Raw genomic sequence first — 25,903 nt, forward strand, 5'->3', positions numbered from 1 at the left:
CCCTGAGTCCAGGCTGCTTCATTATTTCTATATTCTAATAAAAGGGCCCCATAGATCTGCAATGGATTGTCGCAATCCTACGATGCTGCAACCTGGAATCGCAGGATCGCAGAAATCCAACTTGTTGGATTTCACTGATATGCTCAGTGCGCAGCCGACTGCTGGACAGAGAGGAGGGGGCCCGTGTTGGAGACTGCACACGGGCCCCCTCCTCTCTAGAAATGCCCCTGCAATCATCTCTCTCCTACCTGCTGATATACGGTAAGGGGGGTGAATGAAGCAGTCATAAGCAGCCTGAACTGGGAGATGCAATATCCCGTTTTATTCTATGATTAAGAAAAATCGAGTACATGGAACTGCACAGTAGGTAGTTCAAATATGATAAGATCAAGAACAAAAAGTCCTTAGAAGAACTGAACAGTGGTTAAATATTTGCCTACTCTCAGGGCTCTACATATAATTATAATTCATGTTTTTAATGCGGAAGTGTTCATTTTTATTTGTTTTGTCCAAATTCATAAAGTGTAAATTAAAATTTTCACACAAATTTATCTACATGCTCTATGCCAGTGCACAGGCTCCAAATAGAACCTGTGGGCTAAGGGCCTAATTCACTAAGGATCGCTATTGCCAAAGCGTATGCAGATGGCTGATTGTTGTGTACTGTGCATGCACGAAGGCACCACTGCAATCGCACTGCGATCATGGAGACCACGTAGAGCCATTGCAGATTGATTGACAGGCAGTGTGCGATTGGGGGTGGTGACGGGGGGATTGGTCGGAGAAATGCAGGCGTGCCTGTCCGTTTGAATGTCGTTACATGGGCGTGCATAAATTAACCTCTGCGATTGCATACGCAGCTGGAGTACTCACTGCGTGCAACCAGGTTAGCAATTTAGAGGTATGGTCAGGTCTGCTGTAATTCTGCGCTAGGGGTCGATAGTACTCGTTGTTTCCGATGTTTGCAAGGTATTATGGATGTGAGAGAGGGGAAGTGGGCGTCTGCAAGTTGGCTGTGTGAGTGATTTGCGCTTGGACACAGCTGCTGTGCAAAAATATTTTTAAAGCCTGCTGGCACTTTTTCTAGAAAGGCTGGCATCTCCACCCCATCCCCACCCCAGCACATGCATGGAACAGATCACAGTGGCAAACGCAGGATTTTTCCAGGGGGGTTTACACACACACACATAGATACACATACATACTGTAGTACACACATAGATACATACACATACATACATATATACGCACACACACTCATACTGTGAATATATGTACGCACACACACATAGATACATACCATACATACTGTAGTACATACATATATACTAGGGGTGTGCACCGGCCACATTTCGTATTTTGTGTTTTGGTTTTGGATCTGGATCTTTCTTCGTGTTTTGGATCTGGATTGGTTTTGCCAAAACCACCCTTCCGTGTTTTGGGTTCTTGGTTTTGTGTTTTGGATCTGTATTTTTTTTTAAAAAAGCATAAAAACAGCTAAAATCACAGAATGTGTTGATTTTTCTGCTCCTATGCTATTATTAACCTCAAAAACCTTAATTTCCACTCATTTCCAGTCTATTCTGAACACCTCATACCTCACAATATTGTTTTTAGGCCAAAAGGTTGCACCGAGGTAGCTGGATGACTATGCTAAGCGACACAAGTGGGCGGCACAAACACGTGGCCCATCTAGGAGTGGCACTGCAGTGGCTGTCAGGATGGCAGTTTGAAAAACTAGGCCCCAAAGAGTACATAATGCAAAGAAAAAAAAGAGGTGCAAGATGGAATTGTCCTTGGGCCATCCCACCCACCCTTATGTTGTATAAACAGGACATGCACACTTTAACAAACCAATCATTTCAGCGCCAGGGTCTGCCACACGACTGTGGCTGAAATGATTGGTTTGTTTGGGCCCCAACAAAAGAAGCTGGCAATTAATCTGGCCCTGCACAAACTGGCTCTACGGAGGCAAGATGTCATCCTCATCCTCCTCATTCACCGATTCCTCACCCTCTTCAGTGTTGTGTACATCCTCATCCTCACAGAGTATTAATTTGTCCCCACTGGAATCCACCACCACAGGTCCCTACATTCTGGAGGCTGGTCTCCCTGGTAGAGTTGATAATTCATTTTTATGAACATCATCTTCTCCACATTTTGTGGAAGCAACCTCCTACGCCTTTTGCTGACAAGGTTCCCGGCTGCACTAAACACTCTTTCGGAGTGCACATTGGAGGGGGGGCAACTCAAGTAAAATATAGCCAGTTTGTACAGGGGCCTCCAAATTGCCTCTTTTTCCTGCCAGTACATGTACGGACTGTCTGACATGCCTACTTGGATGCTGTCACCGATGTAATCCTTTAACAGACAGACACACGCTTGTCGCTGCTGCTTTGAGGATGCAGGTGCGGCTACAGCCCACACAATTCACAAAGACAGGAAAAAAAAGAATTTTTTATTTTTTGTGGAGCGCACTTTGAGGGTTACACTACCCTTTAACAGACAGACGCAAGCTTGTCGCTGCTGCTTTGAGGATGCAGGTGCGTCTACTGCGCATACATTTCACACACAAGCACAGAAAAAAAGATTATTTTATTTTTTGTGGAGCGCATTTTTGGGGGGTTACTCCACCCTTTGACAGACAGATGCACGCTTGTCGCTGCTGCTTTGAGGATGCAGGTGCGGCTACAGCCCACACAATTCACAAAGACAGCAAAAAAAAAGAATAAATTTTTTATTGTTTGTGGAGCGCACTTTGAGGGTTACACCACCCTTTAACAGACAGACGCACACTTGTCGCTGCTGCTTTAAGGATGCAGGTGCGGCTACAGCCCACACATTTCACAAAGACAGAAAAAAAAGAAGAATTTTTTTATTGTTTGTGGAGCGCACTTTGAGGGTTACACCACCCTTTAACAGACAGACACACGCTTGTCGCTGCTGCTTTGAGGACAGTATCATATGCAGTGACAGTAGACTTGTCAGAAATTGTTGGCACGTCCTTCAGTCCGGACCAGATGTCCAAACCGGCCCTTGACTTATGACACAGGTGCACGCTTGGCGCTGCTACTGTGTTGATGCACGTGCGGCTACATCGCACACAAGTCACAAACACATAAAAAAAATAGTTGTTTATTTTTTGGAGCACTTTGAGGGTTACACCACCCTTTAACAGACAGACGCACGCTTGTCGCTGCTGCTTTGAGGATGCAGGTGCGCCTCTAGCCCACCCACACAATTCACAAAGACAGAAAAAAAAGAATATTTTTTTTATTGTTTGCGGAGCGCACTTTGAGGGTGTCACCACCCTTTAACAGACAGACGCACGCTTGTCGCTGCTGCTTTGAGGATGCAGGTGGAATCTAGACGGGATTTGGAACCGGGTACACACTACCTCCATCAATTTTCTAAATCCCACTGCACTAATGGTGGATACCGGACGCACGTCTAACACCAACATAGCAGTAAAAGGCCTCAGTTATACGTTTTGCTTCAGGATGACTGCTGTTGTACTTCATCCTCCTCGCTAGGGACTGTTGGAGGGTCAATTGTTTAGTAAAAGTAGTGGTGTTCCTACTTCCACTCTGGGATGATGAACAACTCCCAGCAGCAGCAACAGTACTAGGAGGAAGTGGTTCTTGATCTTTCCCTATTTTATTTTTATCGGAGAAAGTTTGGTCCTCCATTTATGCTATATTGATATATACGTGCGGATAAGGCGTACACAAACACAAAAAATATTTTTTTATTTTTGCTGGAGAGTAGTGCACTTTGTGGGTTACACCACCCTTTAAGAAAGGATCCAGCCAGCTCTTTACTTATGGGACACAGGTGCACGCTTGGCGATACTCCTTTATTGATGCACGTGCGGCTACTGCGCACACAATTCACAAACACAGAAAATATTTTTTTATTTTGTTTGGAGTATACTTTGGGGGTTACAGCACCCTTTAACGGACAAGCCAGCCGGCCCTTTACTTATGACACAGGCGCACGCTTGGCACTACTTTGTTGATGCACGTGCGGCTACTGCGCACACAATTCACAAACACAGAAAATATTTTTTTACTTTGTTTGGAGTGTACTTTGGGGGTTACAGCACCCTTTAAAGGTCAAGCCAGCTGACCCTTTACTTATGACACAGGCGCACTTTTGGAACTACTTTGTTAATGCACGTGCGGCTACTGCGCACACAATTCACAAACACAGAAAATATTTCTTTATTTTGTTTGGAGTGTACTTTGGGGGTTACAGCACCCTTTAACGGTCAAGCCAGCCGGCCCTTTACTTATGACACAGGCGCACGCTTGGCACTACTTTGTTGATGCACGTGCGGCTACTGCGCACACAATTCACAAACACAGAAAATATTTTTTTATTTTGTTTGGAGTGTACTTTGGGGGTTACAGCACCCTTTAAGTCAAGCCAGCCTGCCCTTTACTTATGACACAGCGCACGCTTGGCACTACTTTGTTGATGCACGTGCGGCTACTGCGCACCCAATTCACAAACACTGAAAATATTTTTTTATTTTGTTTGGAGTGTACTTTGGGGGTTACAGCACCCTTTAATGGTCAAGCCAGCTGGCCCTTTACTTATGACACAGGCGCACGCTTGGCACTAGTTTGTTGATGCACTTGCGGCTACTGCGCACACAATTTACAAACACAGAAAATATTTTTTTATTTCGTTTGGATTGTACTTTGGGGGTTACAGCACCCTTTAATGGTCAAGCCAGCCGGCCCTATACTTATGACACAGGCGCATGCTTGGCACTACTTTGTTGATGCACGTGCGGCTACTGCGCACACAATTCACAAACACAGAAAATATTATTTTAATTTGTTTGGAGTGTACTTTGGGGGTTACAGCACCCTTTAATGGTCAAGCCAGCGGGCCCTTTACTTATGACACAGGTGCACGCTTGGCACTACTTTGTAGATGCACGTGCGGCTACTGCGCACACAATTCACAAACACAGAAAATATTATTTTATTTTGTTTGGACTGTACTTTGGGGATTACAGCACCCTTTAACAGTCAAGGCAGCTGGCCCTTTACTTATGACACAGGCGCACGCTTGGCACTACTTTGTTGATGCACGTGCGGCTACTGCGCACACAATTCACAAACACAGAAAATATTTTTTTATTTTGTTTCGAGTGTACTTTGGTGGTTACATCACCCTTTAACGGTCAAGCCAGCCGGCCCTTTACTTATGACACAGGCGCACGCTTGGCACTACTTTGTTGATGCACGTGCGGCTACTGCGCACACAATTCACAAACACAGAAAATATTTTTTTATTTTGTTTGGAGTGTACTTTGGGGGTTACAGCACCCTTTAACAGTCAAGCCAGCCTGCCCTTTACTTATGACACAGGCGCACGCTTGGCACTACTTTGTTGATGCACGTGCGGCTACTGCGCACACAATTCACAAACACAGAAAATATTTATTTATTTTGTTTGGAGTGTACTTTGGGGGTTACAGAACCCATTAACGGTCAAGCCAGCCGGCCCATTACTTATGACACAGGATCACGCTTGGCACTACTTTGTTGATGCACGTGCGGCTACTGCGCACACAATTTACAAACACAGAAAATATTTTTTTATTTTGTTTGGAGTGTACTTTGGGGGTTACAGAACCCTTTAATGGTCAAGCCAGCCAGCCCTTTACTTATGACACAGGCGCATGCTTGGCACTACTTTGTTGATGCACGTGCGGCTACTGCGCACACAATTCACAAACACAGAAAATATTTTTTTATTTTGTTTAGAGTGTACTTTGGGGGTTACAGCACACATTAACGGTCAAGCCAGCCGGCCCTTTACTTATGACACAGGCGCACGCTTGGCACTACTTTGTTGATGCACGTGCGTCTTCTGTGCACACAATTCCCAAACACAGAAAATATATTTTTATTTTGTTTGGAGTGTACTTTGGGGGTTACAGCACCCTTTAATGGTCAAGCCAGCGGGCCCTTTACTTATGACACAGGCGCACGCTTGGCACTACATTGTTGATGCACGTGCGGCTACTGCGCACACAATTCACAAACACAGAAAATATTTTTTTATTTTGTTTGGACTGTACTTTGGGGATTACAGCACTGTTTAACGGTCAAGCCAGCTGGCCCTTTACTTATGACACAGGCGCACGCTTGGCACTACTTTGTTGATGCACGTGCGGCTACTGCGCACACAATTCACAAACACAGAAAATATTTCTTTATTTTGTTTGGAGTGTACTTTGGGGGTTCCAGCACCCTATACCGGTTAAGCCAGCCAGCCCTTTACTTATGACACAGGCGCATGCTTGGCACTACTTTGTTGATGCACGTGCGGCTACTGCGCACACAATTCCCAAACTCAGAAAATATTTTTTTATTTTGTTTGAAGTGTACTTTGGGGGTTACAGCACCCTTAAATGGTCAAGCCAGCGTGCCCTTTACTTATGACACAGGCGCACGCTTGGCACTACTTTGTTGATGCACATGCGGCTACTGCGCACACAATTCACAAACACAGAAAATATTTTTTTATTTTGTTTGGAGTGTACTTTGGTGTTTACAGCACCCTTTAATGGTCAAGCCAGCCGGCCCTTTACTTATGACACAGGCGCATGCTTGGCACTACTTTGTTGATGCACGTGCGGCTACTGCGCACACAATTCACAAACACAGAAAATATTTTTTTATTTTGTTTGGAGTATACTTTGGGGGTTACAGCACCCTTTAACAGTCAAGCCAGCCGGCCCTTTACTTATGACACAGGCGCACGCTTGGCACTACTTTGGTGATGCACGTGCGGGTACTTCGCACACAATTCCCAAACACAGAACATATTTTTTTATTTTGTTTGGAGTGTACTTTGGGGGTTCCAGCACCCTTTAACGGTCAAGCCAGCCAGCGCTTTACTTATGACACAGGAGCACGCTTGGCACTACTTTGTTGATACACGTGCGGCTACTGCGCACACAATTCCCAAACACAGAAAATATTTTTTTATTTTGTTTGGAGTGTAGTTTGGGGGTTACAGCACCCTTTAATGGTCAAGCCAGCGTTCCCTTTACTTATGACACAGGCGCACGCTTGGCACTACTTTGTTGATGCACGTGCGGCTACTGCGCACACAATTCACAAACAGGGAAAATATTTTTTTATTTTGTTTGGAGTGTACTTTGGGGGTTACAGCACCCTTTAACAGTCAAGCCAGCCGGCCCTTTACTTATGACACAGGCGCACGCTTGGCACTACTTTGTTGATACACGTGCGGCTACTGCGCACACAATTCCCAAACACAGAAAATATTTTTTTATTTTGTTTGGAGTGTAGTTTGGGGGTTACAGCACCCTTTAATGTTCAAGCCAGCATTCCCTTTACTTATGACACAGGCGCACGCTTGGCACTACTTTGTTGATGCACGTGCGGCTACTGCGCACACAATTCACAAACACAGAAAATATTTTTTTATTTTGTTTAGAGTGTACTTTGGGGGTTACAGCACCCTTTAACGGTCAAGCCAGCCGGCCCTTTACTTATGACACAGGCGCACGCTTGGCACTACTTTGTTGATGCACGTGCGTCTTCTGTGCACACAATTCCCAAACACAGAAAATATATTTTTATTTTGTTTGGAGTGTACTTTGGGGGTTACAGCACTGTTTAACGGTCAAGCCAGCCGGCCCTTTACTTATGACACAGGCGCACGCTTGGCACTACTTTGTTGATGCACGTGCGGCTACTGCGCACACAATTCACAAACACAGAAAATATTTCTTTATTTTGTTTGGAGTGTACTTTGGGGGTTCCAGCACCCTATACCGGTTAAGCCAGCCGGCCCTTTACTTATGACACAGGCGCATGCTTGGCACTACTTTGTTGATGCACGTGCGGCTACTGCGCACACAATTCCCAAACTCAGAAAATATTTTTTTATTTTGTTTGAAGTGTACTTTGGGGGTTACAGCACCCTTTAATGGTCAAGCCAGCGTGCCCTTTACTTATGACACAGGCGCACGCTTGGCACTACTTTGTTGATGCACGTGCGGCTACTGCGCACACAATTCACAAACACAGAAAATATTTTTTTATTTTGTTTGGACTGTACTTTGGGGATTACAGCAACCTTTAACGGTCAAGCCAGCTGGCCCTTTACTTATGACACAGGCGTACGCTTGGCACTACTTTGTTGATGCACGTGCGGCTACTGCGCACACAATTCACAAACACAGAAAATATTTTTTTATTTTGTTTGGAGTGTACTTTGGGGGTTACAGCACCCTTTAACGGTCAAGCCAGCCGGCCCTTTACTTATGACACAGGTGCACGCTTGGCACAACTTTGTTGATGCACGTGCGGCTACTGCGCACACAATTCACAAACACAGAAAATATTTTTTTATTTTGTTTGGAGTATACTTTGGGGGTTACAGCACCCTTTAACAGTCAAGCCAGCCGGCCCTTTACTTATGACACAGGCGCACGCTTGGCACTACTTTGTTGATGCACGTGCGGGTACTTCGCACACAATTCCCAAACACAGAAAATATTTTTTTATTTTGTTTGGAGTGTAGTTTGGGGGTTACAGCACCCTTTAATGGTCAAGCCAGCGTTCCCTTTACTTATGACACAGGCGCACGCTTGGCACTACTTTGTTGATGCACGTGCGGCTACTTCGCACACAATTCACAAACACAGAAAATATTTTTTTATTTTGTTTGGAGTGTACTTTGGGGGTTACAGCACCCTTTAACAGTCAAGCCAGCCTGCCCTTTACTTATGACACAGGCGCACGCTTGGCACTACTTTGTTGATGCACGTGCTGCTACTGCGCACACAATTCCCAAACACAGAAAATATTTTTTTATTTTGTTTGGAGTGTAGTTTGGTGGTTACAGCACCCTTTAATGGTCAAGCCAGCGTTCCCTTTACTTATGGGACACAGGCACACGCTTGGCGCTGCTCCTTTGTTGATGCACGTGCAGCCACAGTGCACACAATTCAAAAACACAGAAAATATATTTTTGTTTTGTTTGGAGTGTACTTTGAGGGTTACAGCACTCTTTAATGGACAAGCCAGCCGGCCCTTTACTAATGGGACACAGGCGCACGCTTGGCACTGCTCCTTTGTTGATGCACGTGCAGCCACAGTGCACAATTCACAAACACAGCAAAAATATTTTTTTTTTTTGTACTTGGGGGGAGCACCCCTGATAGACAGAGCACCCCCTGGACAACACTACAGCACCCCTTTAGGACTGGGACACTGCACAGGACTTTGGAGTGGACACAGCCCCTATGGACAACTGTCTGCACAACACAGTCCAGCCAGCCCCTATGGACTTTGAAGGAGTGGACACAGCCCCTATGGACAACAGCAGCACAGTGCAGCACAGCGCAACACAGCACAACACTACACTGCACTACACTACACTACACAGCCCAGCCAGCCCTAACTCCCACCCTCCCTCTTCACTGTCCACAGCCGAGTGAGAAAATGGCGCTGACGCGGGTACCTTATATATGATCCAAAACCCACGAGACCCGGAAGGCAGGATGACGATGTTTTGCCTCGATTTCAGATCCGAGTCAGGCGGGAAAAGTCGAGCCTGACTCGGATCGGGGGGGCTCGGGGGGGTTCGGATTTCAGAAATCCGAACCCGCTCATCCCTAATATATACACACGCATATAGATACATACACATACATACATACATACATACATACATATATACACACAGACATACACTCATACTGTACATATATTTACACACACACAAACATAGATACATACACATACATACATATACACACACACATACTGTATATGTACACACATACATATGTCACACATACCTTACACACAAATATATATGTCACACATACATTTGTGGTATCCTAACCAGTATTTTGTATTAATTAGAGTGTCGTGTTGGATGGTGTCTCGACCCTTACCAGATCTTGGGTCTCTTGGTTCTCATTCTCGGTTCAGGGGCATATTCAATTAGCCGCGTTAAGCCGTTTCGGGCAAAAAGTTTCACCGATGACGTCATTTTGCCAGGCAAAAACTTATCCCCGTATTTAAATCCAAAGACTTTTCGCCTATGCAGAAAGTCAATGAAACCAGGGGAAAAAAGTGCAGGATTGCTGTTTTGGGGTGCAAAGGTGGGGAAACCACTTGGCACCCTTGGGTCAGGTCCCCAAAAATTACCTAAGTCAAAAAAATCCTAAAAAACATTAAAGAACACCCTAAAAAATTACATTGAAAAAGGGGGTGAAAAATTACAAAGTGGGGTAAACACTTAAAAACTAGCAAAATAAGCTTTTGGGGGGTCTGCAAGTATGGGGGAGGTGTTTTTTGATTGCAGGTGCTTGCTTGTTTTTCACTTTTTTTAAAATGTCACTTTTGCGATTTTTAACCATGCTTGCACCCATTTTCATGTACCCCAAATTTGCTGGGACTAAGTTATTTCCTCCAAAAAAAACAGCTAAATGCCATTCTTCACCACTTGTGCAAAAACTCTAATTAGCAGCTATTGAGAACATTTAAGTAAACCAAATAACTTCAATAGGGCTATTCGGGGACAAATACATTGATCCCCAATGTTAGTGCATATTTTATGGATGATCAGCCGATCGCTCGTACACAGGGGTGCAGAGAGTGGGGGGGAGCCGTGAGCGGGCACAGCTCCCCATCCACAGCAGCCCAGCACACGCTGCTGTGTGCTGGGCTGCACTGAGAGACTGTCCGAGGCTGCTAAAGGAGCAGCCCGAGCAGTCTCCTATGCCAAAGGGGGGAGTGATCACGCTGATCGTGCTCCCCTTTGGCTGTGCACCGGGCTGAGGGGCACCCAGCGCCCCCCTTCCCAGTGCACAGCACTGCATCCTGTTTTTTTGTGTGTTTTTAGTCCGAAGGGGGCGTGACCACGCCTTCCGCAATTAGGCCACACCCCCTACATTCCCCCAGTCCGGCCCGACCTGCTGCAGCATGCAGATGATGGTCATTCAGTGTGTATGAATGACCATCATCTGCAGATATATCACTTGATCTGCAGATATATCTGTCATGTGTGTACCCACCTATAGATAGGTAAGGAGGAGATACAGGCACAGATGGTCACCAGATTAGTTTCAAATAAGAGTTACAATTTATTAATTAGGCAATTTCTGAGAAAGCTCAGAAAATATCAATTTCCCATCAGTACATTTACTAGTAAATTACATTGTGATCAACAAGGTTTTATTCCGCTGGAACCTTGAATGGCTGAGGACTCGTTTCAACGAAGAGAACAGCAAAGTGGAGATACTGGGAAATTCAAGTAGGTTAACATAACAAACACATACAATTAAATGTATATCATACAATACTATAAACAGGAATGAATGTATTAGAACTAGTGGCAGTCAGGTGCTGCCGGGTGCAAGCCCTGAAGGGGGCACCTGGCTCCTTGTCACCCGGGTCCCGGCCATTCCACCTACTGGCTTCAGCAGGGCCGGCTCCAGGGATCTGAGCACCCTGTGCCAGCCCGGAACGATGCGCCCTGTAATCGCGCGGCGTGGCCTCATTACCATAGGCCACGCTCGTAAGTGACGTTATTTGAAGGCGTGCCCGCATGGCATGCCTTCAAATAATGTCAGGTTGGGGGTAAAGCCTAGCCCTCCGTCACTGGCTGGGCAACCCCCAGCCCTCTCACATCAGTGAATGGATGCCGCGCGCATGCCCGCTGCATCCATTCACACGGCGGTGGGGGTTCCCAACCTCCCGATTTGACCCCCCGCGGGCCACTTTGGCACAGTACTATCCCGCTGAAATCGGGTTATTGGGGACGGGTGCGCCCTCTATGGGTGGCACCCCTGTTCGACCGCACTGGTCGAACACCCCTAGAGCCGGTCCTGGGCTTCAGTTCCAATTAGTAGTAGAGGAGCGGCTGAGCTGAGCACCGATCAGCATCAGCGGCGCTCCTCCTCCGGTTCCACCACAGCATTATCAGATGCATAGTAATGAGGATGCTGGCGCGGTCCGGCCATAGGAGGGACGGTCCCTTCCCAAAGGCAGAACTACCGTTGCTACAGGGCCCCCGAGGCCCGTGGGCAGCCTGTACCTCTGGCAAAAAACGGGGGCCAGGGTTGCGTGGCCACGCCCCCATCAGTGAGGCCACACCCTCATATATGAGACCATACCCCTTATTTACCAGCGCTGTGCAAAGTACTGGTCCCTGGCCACTCTGGGTGCAAGCTGTTGTAGGGGGCCGGAGGCGCAGTGTGTGTTATGATGGGGAACAAAGCTGTGAGGGGGCAGCGAGTGCTGCGAGGGAGGACTGTGTGAGCTATGAGGGGCTTAGTGCGTGCTATGATGGGGTCATAATCTGTGGGAGAAGCAGTGATCTATGAGAGGGAGGTAGGCTGTGAGGGGGTCAGTGCATGCTATGAGGGGGTTGTAAGCTTTGAGGGGGGGTCAGTAAGTGCTGCAAGTGGGTGGGCAGTGAACTTTGAGGGGAGGTGAGCTGTTAGATAGTCAGTGTGTGCTATGAGGGGGGAGTGAGTGCTGCAAGGAGGGACAGTGATCTATAAGGGGGGTAGTAAGCAGTGTGTGATGGTTGCAGTGAGTGTCGTGTGGGGGCAGTGAGCTGTGAAGGGTGCTGTAAACTGAGGCGATGTAGTCAGGAAGCCGACAGTCTAAATGCCAACCGCCGACTTCCCGACTGTTTAATCCCGGCAAAGTACTAATGACAGGTGTCGAAATCCCGAAGTCTGTCATTAGAACTACGCTGGGCGACCAATGCCCGGTATACCGAGCACCCGGGAGCGCACAGCCGTGAGGGGGGGAGGGTTAGGTTTTAGGGCTCCCAGGGGTACGTAGGGTTAGGCACTCTCCCGGGAGGGTTAGATTTAGGCTAGGGGAAGTGGGGGTTAGGGTTAGGCACCCCTGGGGAGAGGATAGGGTTAGGCACCCCCATCCCCCTGGGAGACTTAGGTTTAGGCTGCAGGGAAAGGGGGGTTAGGTTTAGGCACTTAGAGGGGGGTTAGGGTTAGGCACTTGGGGGAGGCTAGGGTCAGGCACCCCTAAAGGAGGGTTAGGGTAGGGAAATAGGTTAGCGATACTCACCTAATTAGCAGTCAGGATCTTCACCTCTGCCGGGCTTCCACTGTCGGGATTTGAGCCTTGCAGCCGGCGGTAATACCTACTACACCCGAGCTGAGAGGAGGTAAGTGTGTGCTGCAAGGGGGGCAGTGTGAAATGGAGGGAAATAAAACAGTAGAAAAAAAATCTGAAGTGCTTTCTACCAGACATTTCTTGTTATATTTTAGGGTTCAAACATGATATGATTGATGCAGATCAGACAAGCAATTTTTGAATAGACATTAGAATGCAGCTAGTTTTATATTACCATGGACAAACTTCTGATTCTTCTACATAGTGTAGTCTTATGTGTGCAAGTAGTAATATACCCATTATATTGTATATTTAGGGACATCATTAGGCCCAACATCTGGCTGGTTTGTGCTCGTTGTCATCCCAGGAAATTACAAATGTAATTCGTGTTGCATTTATTACACTATTTGTGTCACAGAGTGCAATAAATGAAAGCTAAATTAAATTGGTAATCTCCTGTATCCACAGTTTTACTTTTGCGTAGTGGGACCACCACTTGTTAGTTCTGCCACTGCACTGCATGTTATCTCTCCCTGTCACCCACTGCTTCTCCCTGTCACTATCTGCTTGTCACCTTCTTGCCTCTCTTTGTCTACCTCTAGCCTCTCCCTGTCACCCTCTACCTCTCCTTGTCACCCACTGCACTTTGAACCTGGAGTAGGGCAGAGGAGGGGGGCCCAAAGCAAATTTTTGCACCTGGGCCCACCACTCACAAGTTCCGCCACTGTGCGGACATCACGTATCATGTGACCACCCGCGACCCTGTGCTTGCCCCTTCTGAGGAGCCGAGACTCACTGCTGCAAATTACTTGGCACCGGCGGCTGGCTGCGGGGAGAAAGAGTGGCCGGGACCCGGGAAAGAGGTTCTGTGGGCTGTGGCACTGCAGACAGGCAGTATAAAACATTATAGTAAGTCTTTCTCAGTGCCTGTCAAGTGCAAGCCCTATGAGGGTGGGATGAGGTCGTCGCGCAGCGTAGAACTCGGGGGGTGGGGGGGATTATATACTTAAAATGCACATATTTTATCACTCTCATGTCAAGTGGGGTATAGTTAAAGATCATGGGGTATATTTGCTAAGCAGTGTTAGGAGACAGAGTGAAAAGTGATAAGGTGCCAGCCAATCAGCTCCCAACTGCCATCTCACAGGCTGTGTTTGAAAAATGACAGTTGGGAGCTGATTGGCTGGCACCTTATCACTTTTCACTCTGTCTCCTAACACTGCTTAGCAAATATACCCCCATATCTTTTGTCACTCTGCCAGTGCCATGTTAAATTATTTAACATGACAGAATGATAAAACATATGCTCATATCACCTCCCCTAACATTACAGAGTGATAAAACATATTCTCTTTAAAAATATCACCCCCCCGCCCTAACATTATAGTGATAAAACATATGCTCTTTAAATATATCACCCTCCCCCCTTACATGACAGAGTGATAATCAGGGGCAGAACTATGGGAGACAATGGAGGCATCTACCGCCGGGCGGCAGCATTGACAGATAGATATGCACCATATTTATTTTCCCTATTTTTATAGGGGGGGGCACCAAATTATAACTTGCCTCCGGTAATCTGGGATGAATTTACACCACGGATTAGCAGCATAGACTGTGTAATGGTTAGCATTGCTGCCTCACAGCACTGAGGTTATGGGTTAGATTCCCACCATGGCCCTAACTGTGTGGAGTTTGTATATTCTCCCTGTGCTTACGTGGGTTTCCTCTGGGTACTCCGGTTTTCTCCCACACTCCAAAAATATACTGGTAGGTTACTGGCTCCCAACACAAATTAACCCTAGTGTGTATGTGTGTGCGCATGTGGTAGGGAATATAGGGCCTGATTCAGACCCGGTCGCAAGCGCTGAGCACTCGCAACCGGGCCGATGGTGGCCCAGAGCGCATGCGCACGACAGAGCCGGCTCCATCGTGCGCATGCGCGAGACCCGGATAGCAACGGGCAATCCGTCGCTCTGGGTCTCGCACCAAAGGGGGCGTGCTGTCGATGTTGAGTGACAGCACGGCCCCTTTGGTGGGCGGGCCGGGGGGGTGGCTGCACAGATGGAGGCATTCCCATGAGAACGCCTACCGTCTGGGGGCGGCCCCACTGACATCACAAGTGATGTCAGTGGAAAAGCTTTCGGCTCTGTTTGAGCCGAAAGCTCTCTGGGGCTTGCGGCCACGAGACCCTACCACAACCCGATGGTTGCGATGGTCTTGACCATCGCGACCATCATCCTTCTCGCATTAGCTGTGGGTGACAACCCACAGCAAAAAAAAAAAGACGCCCTGATTCAGAGCGAGCGCTCTGTCAGAGCGTCCGGCTCTGCATAAGGGCCATAGAGTGTAAGCTCCACTGGGGCAGGGACTGATGTGAATGGCCAAATATGCTCTGTAAAGCGCTGTGGAATATGTGTGTGCTATCTAAATAACTGGTAATAATTAGAACAATACATTCAAGATTCACAAACACTTCTCTTATCTACTGTAAGTATTCTTAGAACTCAAATTTCCGATCTACCTAAATACAGATAAATTACTGCAGTGTGTTCGGTAGAGGTGTGGCACGTTAATTTACTTTAGTTGGTTATATAAGCATTGGCTGAGGGTATGCTGCAGACCTTTGCTCGGGTTAATTTAAAAGGAGGATACATCTAGTTTTCTCCAGCTGGATGTAAATCCTGGCTGTTACAGTGTATACTTACTGACTGAGCAAACATTTTCCTGCCTGCAGTGATGCAATAGCTGCTTAATACTGTACTTATGCTGCTTCTTACAATTGCTTTCCTAAGGAGTCTGTCAAAGTTTGTGCTGTCTGTCTTCACCTGCCTGCATATGTCCTGTAGCAGAAAGTCCTTTACAGGCTATTAGACTATACAGGGATACTGTAATAAGGTGAGCAGAGGAAGGCAGCGTAATTAAAGTCTGACCTGCACTTTGAACATCCAGTCATTAACTAGTTGCGTTTTCTTGCTTTCTGTCCCTACAGCGTTTTTCTGTGGGGATGTGCAGCCCATACCCAATAGAGCCTCTCTGTCCTTAACACAGTCACTGATAAGTGATTGATTAGAGCTCTCAGCTGAAGTGTCAGGCGGATGTGTAGAACTGTGATAAGTCATTTATTACAGACCTTGCTCCAGGTGTCCTGAAAAAGACTTCTGTCAGTGAACGAGTCGCTGTACTTCTTTCCTCTGAGAGCCTGCTTCAAACTCTGCCACTCACTGGGGGAAGGTCCCTTCCGCAGACTGCCACCCACTGCCCGCCTTATGGGGAGGAGGGACTGTTCTCTGTCACAGTCCCCTGCTGCTGCTGCTCGTATGGGTAGAGATAGATCCCCTTCCGTAGATGTACGATGACGTCATCTGCCAGTGTCCAACATCATTCCCTACCATCCAAGTGGGCATAGAGGGGGAATATATTCTTGTGGCGAGCGAAGCGAGCCACCGTGCCCGCAGCATGGCGAGTGAATGCTTGTACTGTAGCAAAAGCCCCAGCTCTCTGTCCCTGCCACACCCGGACCTTTGAGTCAGAGCTGCCACTCGCCGGTCTCCACAGGACCACAGGTAATCAGCCTACAGACCAACTCTGCCTCCTCAGATGGTCACCTCACGCAGACTCCCTGACCACTGGGGAGACTGCGTCTTTTATAGACTTCATCTCTCTCCCTGCAATTGCCAGCTACCTTCCCGCCAGACCGACATGCTTCTCACCGTCCTCTCCGGTGTCCTCGAGCTGTCTTAATTTCATCAGCAGCACTTAACCCTGTCACTGCTGCAGGGTCTGTGTAACACACCTGTAATGCAATACCTTGTGTGGTAATGTATAGTGGGTGCCTTATCAATGTGACAGAGAAGTCACACTCTGGAACAATTCAGGTTACACAATATATCAAACCAATTGGTGCTAAAAGTGTCTTTGTTTATTATTACAATAAACGGTAGCAAGTGAGATACACTAGTAACAAGGTATGACTTAATACATTCAATTAATAACATACATATTATAACAGTTCACAGTAGTAAAGGGACACAAGTCCAATGGATAATTTATTTCACTGGAACAGAGAAACCTTCATGGCTGTCTATTTGTAAATTAAGGTGGTTAACTCAATACATTAGGCATGTATCAGAACCCATGCAATAAATGTATCATTACCCAAATACAATAACAATAATAAAAACATACAGTACAATAAGTGTTCAAGATATGATACTTCACAGATGGCTGGCCAGTTAAGTTATTAACAGTGGTGCGCAATGAGTCTATAATCTCATGAGAAATTCAGTTGACTTGCATTAATTAAGTGATTAAGGGCTCTATTTACTACAATCCACATTGGGAATGCAGATTGTAGTGTCATATTACCGACTGAATTCACATTGCAGGGATATCACAGGGATTTAATAAAATCCCTTGCAGGGACAGAGCTTGCGATAAAGCTCTGTCCCTGCGAATCCCCTTCGCAGCCTTATCACGGTATTTTCGCAAAAAATACCATGACAAGTGCCAGTGCATGCACTGACTGGCTGCTGCTGCTATTCCCCCAGGTGCTAAGCCCCGCCCTCTGTGATCGCAGACCCCCACGTGACCCCACCTCCCTTAATTGCACTTACCTGCATAATCCAGAATCCGGTGATGTCCTCCATGGCTCCGGTCAGCTGACATCCCATAGTGCACTGGGACCCAGTCACCTGATGACTGGGCCGCAGTGCAGTATGGTAGACCAGCTGACCGGAGGGAAGACATTACCGGAGCCCCGAACTCTGGTCCCTGGACTCAGGTAGGTGAATTATTTTTTTACTATTTTATTTTTTACAGTGTATCAGTGTGTGGTCTGTTTAGACCACACAGCTGATCACTGGGGCCGGCTCTGGGCTCTGCTCTGCCCGTTAGAGCAGAGCAGGAGTCTGATAATCGGGTGAGACCCTGGATAACACCACCTCCAGGTGGCGTTATTATTATAGGGCTTTCCCCTGTATTTTTTTTACAATTTATTTTTAGTAACTTGCACCCAGATCGCATTTCCCATTACAATTATGTGATATGCGATCTGATTACTAAAAATAAGTGATACTTGGGGGTTGGAGTAGAATTTTACGAATTCTTCTCCAATTGCCCTGTAGTAACTTTAGGTGAAACTAAAATAATGTGAAAAACACCCCTTTTCACTTTATTTTAGTAAAAATAATGATAATAAATAGAGCCCTAAATCCTGACACTAACTCTGCTGCATTGTCCTGTCCTATCTTTGTAAAACTTGTTTGTTTAATGAGGCACAGGTTTATTTCTGCCTTATATTGTCAACAAAGTTTGTAATTATACTGTAATCCTGTTCTGTGTCACTGTTGCTAATCACTCTCAAAAAGATAGCTTTGCAGAATAAGATGGAGGATTACTTTGCTGAACCTCAATATGGCTGCGCTGGTACTGACTTGAAGAGTTCAATAAGGCTTTGATGGGAGCAGTGTAAGTAACTGGAGCAATTATAGCTGACAGAAATTGAGGAATAGATAAAAGTTCTAGGTCAGTCCCTAAAGTCTGTGGAGCCTGAAAGCTGACTGGGTAGACAGACGGTGTTATGGTTTTTTTAATGAGACTACAGCTCTTTCCTGATAACTGTACTATATGGGGATTTTTTATGACTCTGGGGCATATTCAATATGGGAGCGAAAAGTTCGTGCTGGACTTTTAGCTCCACATCGGAGGTTTGAGTGGGGATAAAGTATCGCGCGAGTGCCCGCTTATCCCTGTATTCAATTTAAAAGGTGCGGAATCGGGACCTGGCGAAAAACTCACTTCTGAAAAGTCCTCTGAATTTTCGGGAATTGATCCTGGCACACTCCAAAATATGTCCTGACATATTTCACTATATATATATATATATATATACTGAATCACTATAGGTACCCCTGATTAGGCCTTACATATTGTTGTGAATTTTGCATTAAAACGGCTATGAAGAAGTGGTGAAGAATATTAGTTTGCATTTTTGGGGGGGAAAAATAACTATTACCATTAAATTTGGGGTACATCAAAATGGGTACAAGCATATTTTTAAGTCCCTAAAGTGCATTTTGAAAATTCTTCAAAAATGCACCTGCCACTACCACCCGCATTCTTTTAAACACCTGCTGCATTCTTGGGAACCCCCCCTGAAATAATTTCATTTGTTAAAACTTGTTCCATATATCTTTTTTTTTAACCCCAAAATTAAAATAATTTTTTTGGGTGTCCCTATTTTTTTTAAACTTTTTTTGACACAGTTAATTTTTAGGGGCTATTCCCAGGGGTGCAGGCTATTTTTTATAAGCCTGCACCCCTAAACTCCAATTCTGCACTTTTTATTGGAAATAGGCGAAAATTACGTCATCGGCGATAAATTATCGGTGATAACGGACTTTTCACCCCACATTGAATATGGCCCTCTGTCTTCCAATCCTGCAAAGTGCTTTTGTTGGGTACTGCAAATCCCTGAGGGAGCTGTCACTCACCAGCGCTTCTCCGACCTCTTTCCGAAGGTTCCACCTAGTACAGCCTTTTCCTCCGCCTCTGGACATAGTGAAGAAACAGGGAAGGGCTGTCACGAATGCCTCCCGTCCGCATCCAGCTCCGCCTTGACTGGTCCCTGTCACTTGCACTCCGGAGGGTGGTGATACTCTGGAACTCACTCTCTGCCTTCACTGCCGGGACCTCTCGCTGCGCTGTCCGTGTCTGGGCGCCGATCACCTCCTGACAGGCTGTTTCTCCTCCTCATGATGGCTCCCTCAGTACTCACTAATAGTCAGTTCAGCAGCCCCTTATATCAACTGCCTCTGGGTCCTTTGCACGCGCCGCCTCTCCTCCCACCAATCTCGTGCTGCTCCCTATACAAATAATGGCAGTCCTCCATTCTCTGAACACAGTGCAGGGCTCCCCTAAAAGTGCTATGGAAGCATCCTTGCCTTGTGCCCCCCGTATATAACAGCAGTTTGAGCCCGAACGGGAGAAACTATAACTCCCAAGGGAATAGGGTAATGCCAGCCTGGGCACCAACATTAATTACAAGGCATTATAAACATCAATAACACTTAACTAAATATTGTGAACAGCGTTTTTGACTCCCAGTTTGACAGCATAAATATAACTTTTACAAACACAGTATTATCTAAACATCAAGTAGCACTCCCAATACTTGGGGTACTACATCTTTATACACAGTTTCTGAAGTCCTAAGTAGCAGCTCGTTCCATTTCTCCCCCGTTGGGGGGGGGTTACACATATGAATAAAATGGGCAGTTTTACATACAACTATGTATATGTATATATATATCAACTACAAGTCTTTTAAACATTTATGAGTTTAACAGTAAACACTTTAGGGGTATCACATTCCTCCCCGCTAGAATGATGCATGTTCCCATGCATCTGTCTTTCCTAACAAGTTTAAGCAACCTGTTTTTACAATCATCACCTTTATGGAGGGTACACACGGTCAGACTTTAAAGACTATCAGCTAACGATAACAATCGTTATCTGATCGTCCTGTATGTGCTGGGTGTTCGATATCCAACATCCAGCAACATGCACAAACCCCCTAATGACTTAATGATCCCGTAAAACAAGATTTACTAAGATTCCTGTTGTCAAACGTAATCAAAATCACACCAAACTTGCAGAGGCAATCAAAAAACCTGGTTGTGGCAGGCATGCTTGTCTGAAGCACTGCACAGATCAGTATGATCTATAAAGATTTTGGTGTGTGACAGTGGAAATAAAGGTTTAATATTACAAAAAAGCTAAATGTGGGTGTGGTCCCCCCTAAAAGCAATACCAGCACCGGACCTCTGAGCCTGGTCTGATACTTGAAATTTTTTTGGGAAAACCGGTATGGTCCCCCAATTTTTCCAGTAATGACCACCATGCTGGACCGAAATAACAGTTCTACCAGTATACACCAACAGGAGGTCCAACCGGGACCCAAACCCCCTAAAATATAGATAGGATCCAACTGGACCTTCTCGCATTGGTTTCATCCCAATCGATGCAGAGGGGTCCGAATGCAGACAAACAGACCAATGAATTTTATATATAAGATATGTATTGTATATACATATATGGGTTGGGTATGGAATGCCGGCAGTCGGGATCCTGGCTGTCAGAATCCCGACACCGGCATCCCGACAGGGCTAGCATACCGACACTTGTTGTTCTGTATGCTAACCCTTCCCCTATTCATTCCCTAATCCTCCGTCTTTGGTGTCTAACCCTAACCTACCCCCCTAGTGCTTGAACCTAACCTCTCCAACTTTATCGTACAGACTTTGCACCTAAGACCTCAGATTGGAGAATTTTTATGGTCAGTTACAAACAATGGCAATACAGTTGCACAGCCTTAAGAATTTTATTAATTACTACTTTGCTTCATTAAAGAAGACGTGTCTATGAATTTACTAAGAATACTTTGAGTGTTATTATAATATTTACATATATATATTTATATATATATATATATAAACAAGAGACTGGCACTCCACAATACCGTAAAAAAACTTGCCTTGTTGCCTTCCCAAGGGTGAAAACCCCAAACAATATTGCAACCGAAGGGCGGCACTCATAGGACTTGTAGAATGTCAGAAAAAGTACTTGACCTTTAAGTCATTTAATGCCAACGTTTCAATCCCACTCAGGGAATTTTCTCAAGGCTCCACAAGATAATGCAAAAGACAGACACTTAAATACAAACAAAGAACTCACCCAAGTGCTGGGACTGGACGCCGCGAACCAGGAGGAGTGACGTCACACGGCTGCATCCCGCAGCCCACGTGTTCACCACCCGCATCCCCATTGGTAACTGGGACAACCAAGACTCCAGATCCAACGTGCAGGAGACGCACGTTGGGATACAGGGACCACATCGCAGCAGAGCACCTCCGTCACAAATCCTGAGGGGACATCAACAAAAATGAGTGACATCAAACCACACCCAATTATTAAAGAACAAGAGTAAATAAAGAAAACAAAATAAACATAAAAAGATACCTATAGATAGGGACTAAAGATATACACAAACATATAGGCAGAAAAGATATAATGGAGTATTTATAAAATCCAGTATCAAGGATTATTAGGTAAGTAACAGAAAAGAATATTTTATGCAATATGTAAAAAATAAATCAATAATGCAGAAATTACACAACACCGTTCAGCTATCCGTCTTGCTTTAAATGGAAGAGAATTAGACCAGCTGGTTGCACAACATTTTAAAACAAATAATCACTCTCTAGCTACATTACTTTACAAAGTGGTTGACCATATTCCACCCCCTATTAGAGGAGGCGATAGGGAAAAAGCCCTTTTGAGACTGGAAGCAAGATAGATCCATCGGATGAACAGTGTGGTCCCCCATGGGCTGAAAGAAAATTTACAACTTTTGTTTTTCTTTTTTTTTATAATTTTTCATAATATTTTCCCAATTTTTTTCCCCATTTGTTTAATTTTTTTCTGATCTACTTTTGAGACCTGTTATATCTAGGTGTATCATAACCCTCTTCTTGGCAATTTTTTGTGTTTTTCATTAATAGTGTTTATTATTAGTTTGGTTGTTCTTCGTTTGTCCCATACTCTTATCTTTTCCCCCCCCTTTTTTTGACTTATTGGAGCACTTTTCGATTAATCTGTAAATTTTTAGATTTTTTGATGTATTGGAGCATTTTACTAATTTAATCTATATGCTTTATTTTCTTGGTTTCCTTGTTTGAATTACTGCATCAGGGCCGCCATCAGGGGGGGGACCGGCAGGCCTGGAGTCCCGGGCCCGGAGAGAGCTGAAAGAGAGGGGGGCCTGGATGCAGCGGTGCTGCGCCAGAAGCCAGGTAGAATTATAAACATTCCGGAGGCATGTATGGTGCACAGCTGTGAGTTAGCCAGAGCTCTCGGAACGGCAGCCAATTAGGAGCAGGCGCTCCTGATTGGCTGCCGGTCCGCGAGCTGTGATTGGCTCACGGCCGGCACCATATTTGAAATGCCACCGCTGGTGCAGCACTACTGCCAGAGCCACCCGGGCCCTCTCTCTTCAAATGCAGTCAGCTGCGATTCTGGTGGGCTGGCTGCGCTGGCGCAGCCAGCTGAAGAAATTCAACAGGTACACTTTCAGAAATCTCTGACTTAGCCCTGTGCTCCCCCCCAGTCCAGCCAGCCGTCCCTGCATTGTCCACCCCGTTCCAGCCATACATCCCTACCCAGTACTTCCCCCTTTAGTTCAGCCAGCCTGCCCTGTCTCCTTCCCTCCTAGTCCTGCCAGCCTTCCCTGTCCTGCCCCCCCAGTCCAGCCAGACTTCTCTGCACTGTGCTTCCCCCACTAGTCCAGGCAGCCTTCCATGTCCTGCCAGCCATCCCTGCCATGTCCCCCCAGTCCACCCAGTCTTCTCTGCCATGTGCCAACCCCACGCCCAGTCTGTATTTTTCAATGTATTATGTGCTTCTGGCCTTTATTTATATTAACTAGGGTGTGCACCTGGCCACTTTTTGTGTTTTGGTTTTGGATCTGTATTTTTTTTCAAAAAGCATAAAAACAGCTAAAATCACAGAATTTGTGGGTTTTTCTGCTCCTATGCTATTATTAACCTCAATGACATTAATTTCCACTCATTTCCAGTTTATTCTGAACACCTCACACCTCACAATATTGTTTTTAGGCCAAAAGGTTGCACCGAGGTAGCTGGATGACTATGCTAAGCAACACAAGTGGGCAGCACAAACACGTGGCCCATCTAGGAGTGATACTGCAGTGGCAGACAGGATGAAAGTTTGAAAAACTAGGCCCCAAACAGTACATACTGCAAAGAAAAAAAGAGGTGCAAGATGGAATCGTCCTTGGGCCCTCCCACCCACCCTTATGTTGTATAAACAGGACATGCATACTTTAACAAACCAATCATTTCAGCGCCAGGGTCTGCCACACGACTGTGGCTGAAATGATTGGTTTGTTCAGGTCCCCACAAAACAAGCTGGCAATTAATCTGTCCCTGCACAAACTGACTCTACAGAGGCAAGATGTCGTCCTCATCCTCCTCATCCACCGATTCCTCACCCTCTGTGTACATCCTCATCATCACAAAGTATTAATTCGTCCCCACTGGAATCCACCACCACAGGTCCCTCTGTACGTTCTGGAGGCTGGTTTCCCTGGAAGAGTTGATAATTCATTTTGATGAACATCATCTTCTCCACATTTTGTGGAAGCAACCTCCTACGCCTTTCGCTGACAAGGTTCCCGGCTGCACTAAACACTCTTTCGGAGTACACACTGGAGGGGGGGCAACTCAGGTCAAATAGAGCCAGTTTGTACAGGGGCCTCCAAATTGCCTCTTTTTCCTGCCAGTACAGGTTCGGACTGTCTGACATGCCTAGTTGGATGCTGTCACCGATGTAATCCTCCACCATTCTGTCAATGGTGACAGTATCATATGCAGTGACAGTAGACATGCCAGAAATTGTTGGCAGGTCCTTCAGTCCGGATCAGATGTCCAAACTTGGTCCTGCCTGGCCTACATCACCACCAGTGGGTTGGTTAGGATATCTAAGTTGTTTCCTGGCAACCCCAGTTGCGGGAGAAAATGAAGAAGGAGCTGTTGCCGTATCATGTTCCGCTTCAGCTGACAGTGTTTTCACAAGCAGGTCTTTGCACTTCTGCAGGCTTTTTTCCACCGGAAAGAGAGAGACCACGTAGACTTTAAACCTAGGATCGAGCACGGTGGCCAAAATTAGTGGTCTGATTTCAACAGATTGACCACCCTCAAATCCTGGCAAAGCGAATGAAGGGCTTCATCCATAAGTCCCACATGCTGAGTGGAATTGCTCCATCTTAGCTGCTCGTTCACTTTCTTCAGCTGCTTCTGCAAAAGCCTGATGAGGGGAATGACCTGACTCAAGCTGGTAGTGTCTGAACTGACTTCACATGTGGCATGTTGGAAGGGCTGGAGAACCTTGCACAACACGGAAATCGTTCTCCACTGCGCTTGAGTCAGGTGCATACCCCCTCCTTTGCCTATGTCATAGGTGGATGTATAGGCTTGAATGGCCTTTTGCTGCTCCTCCATCCTCTGAAGCATATAGAGGGTTGAGTTCCACCCAATTTTTCGGGCCACCCAAAGCATCTCCTGCACGCCCCTGTCACTTTTCTGAAAATTCTGCACCACCAAGTTTATTGTGTGAGCAAAACATGGGACGTGCTGGAATTTGCCCAGATGTAATGCCCGCACAATATTGGTGGCGTTGTCAGATATCCCAAATCCCCAGGAGAGTCAGGTGATGGTGGGGCAGGTTCAAGAGTGTTTGCTGGTGCTCCAGTCTTCGGCACGCAGTCGCTGAATGGCAAAAGTGGGCAGTAATTTTTCGGGCCACTCAAAGCATCTCCTGCATGCCCCTGTAATTTTTCAGAAAATCCTGCACCACCAAATTTATTGTGTGAGCAAAATATGGGACGTGCTGGAATTTGCCCAGATGTAATGCCCACCAGTGGCATAACTTCACCCAGGTGCCCGGAGGCAAGATAAATGTTGGTGCCCCCCAAATTAAAATGTACCACCCCCCCAGCACCTATGCCAGCCTTAGCTGCCGCCCCCCTATGCAGTTCCCCCAGTAGTGGTCTCCCTGTGCAGTGCCCTCTGTAGAGGTCCCTCTATGTAGTGCCCACTAGTAATGGTCCCCCTATGCAGTACCTCCAGTAGTGGTCCCCCTTTGCAGTGCCCCAGTAGTAAGGG

The 25,903-nt window shown here is 46.2% G+C and overlaps 1 protein-coding gene across 1 annotated transcript in view; it reads right to left on the minus strand.

Moving 5' to 3' along the window:
* The window catches only part of LOC148535459 (galactoside alpha-(1,2)-fucosyltransferase 2-like), a 36,282-nt gene extending 19,942 nt beyond the window's left edge, over positions 1-16,340 (minus strand). Inside the window, exon 1 of the mRNA XM_088462635.1 lies at positions 16,294-16,340. The gene's annotated coding sequence lies outside the window, so the exon portion shown is untranslated. The remainder of the gene's footprint in view (positions 1-16,293) is intronic.
* Between the last annotated feature and the right edge of the window lie 9,563 nt (positions 16,341-25,903).

The sequence above is a fragment of the Taudactylus pleione genome, unplaced genomic scaffold, assembly GCF_031769625.1.
Source record: "Taudactylus pleione unplaced genomic scaffold, aTauple2 ptg000051l, whole genome shotgun sequence".
Taxonomy (NCBI): Eukaryota; Metazoa; Chordata; class Amphibia; order Anura; family Myobatrachidae; genus Taudactylus; species Taudactylus pleione.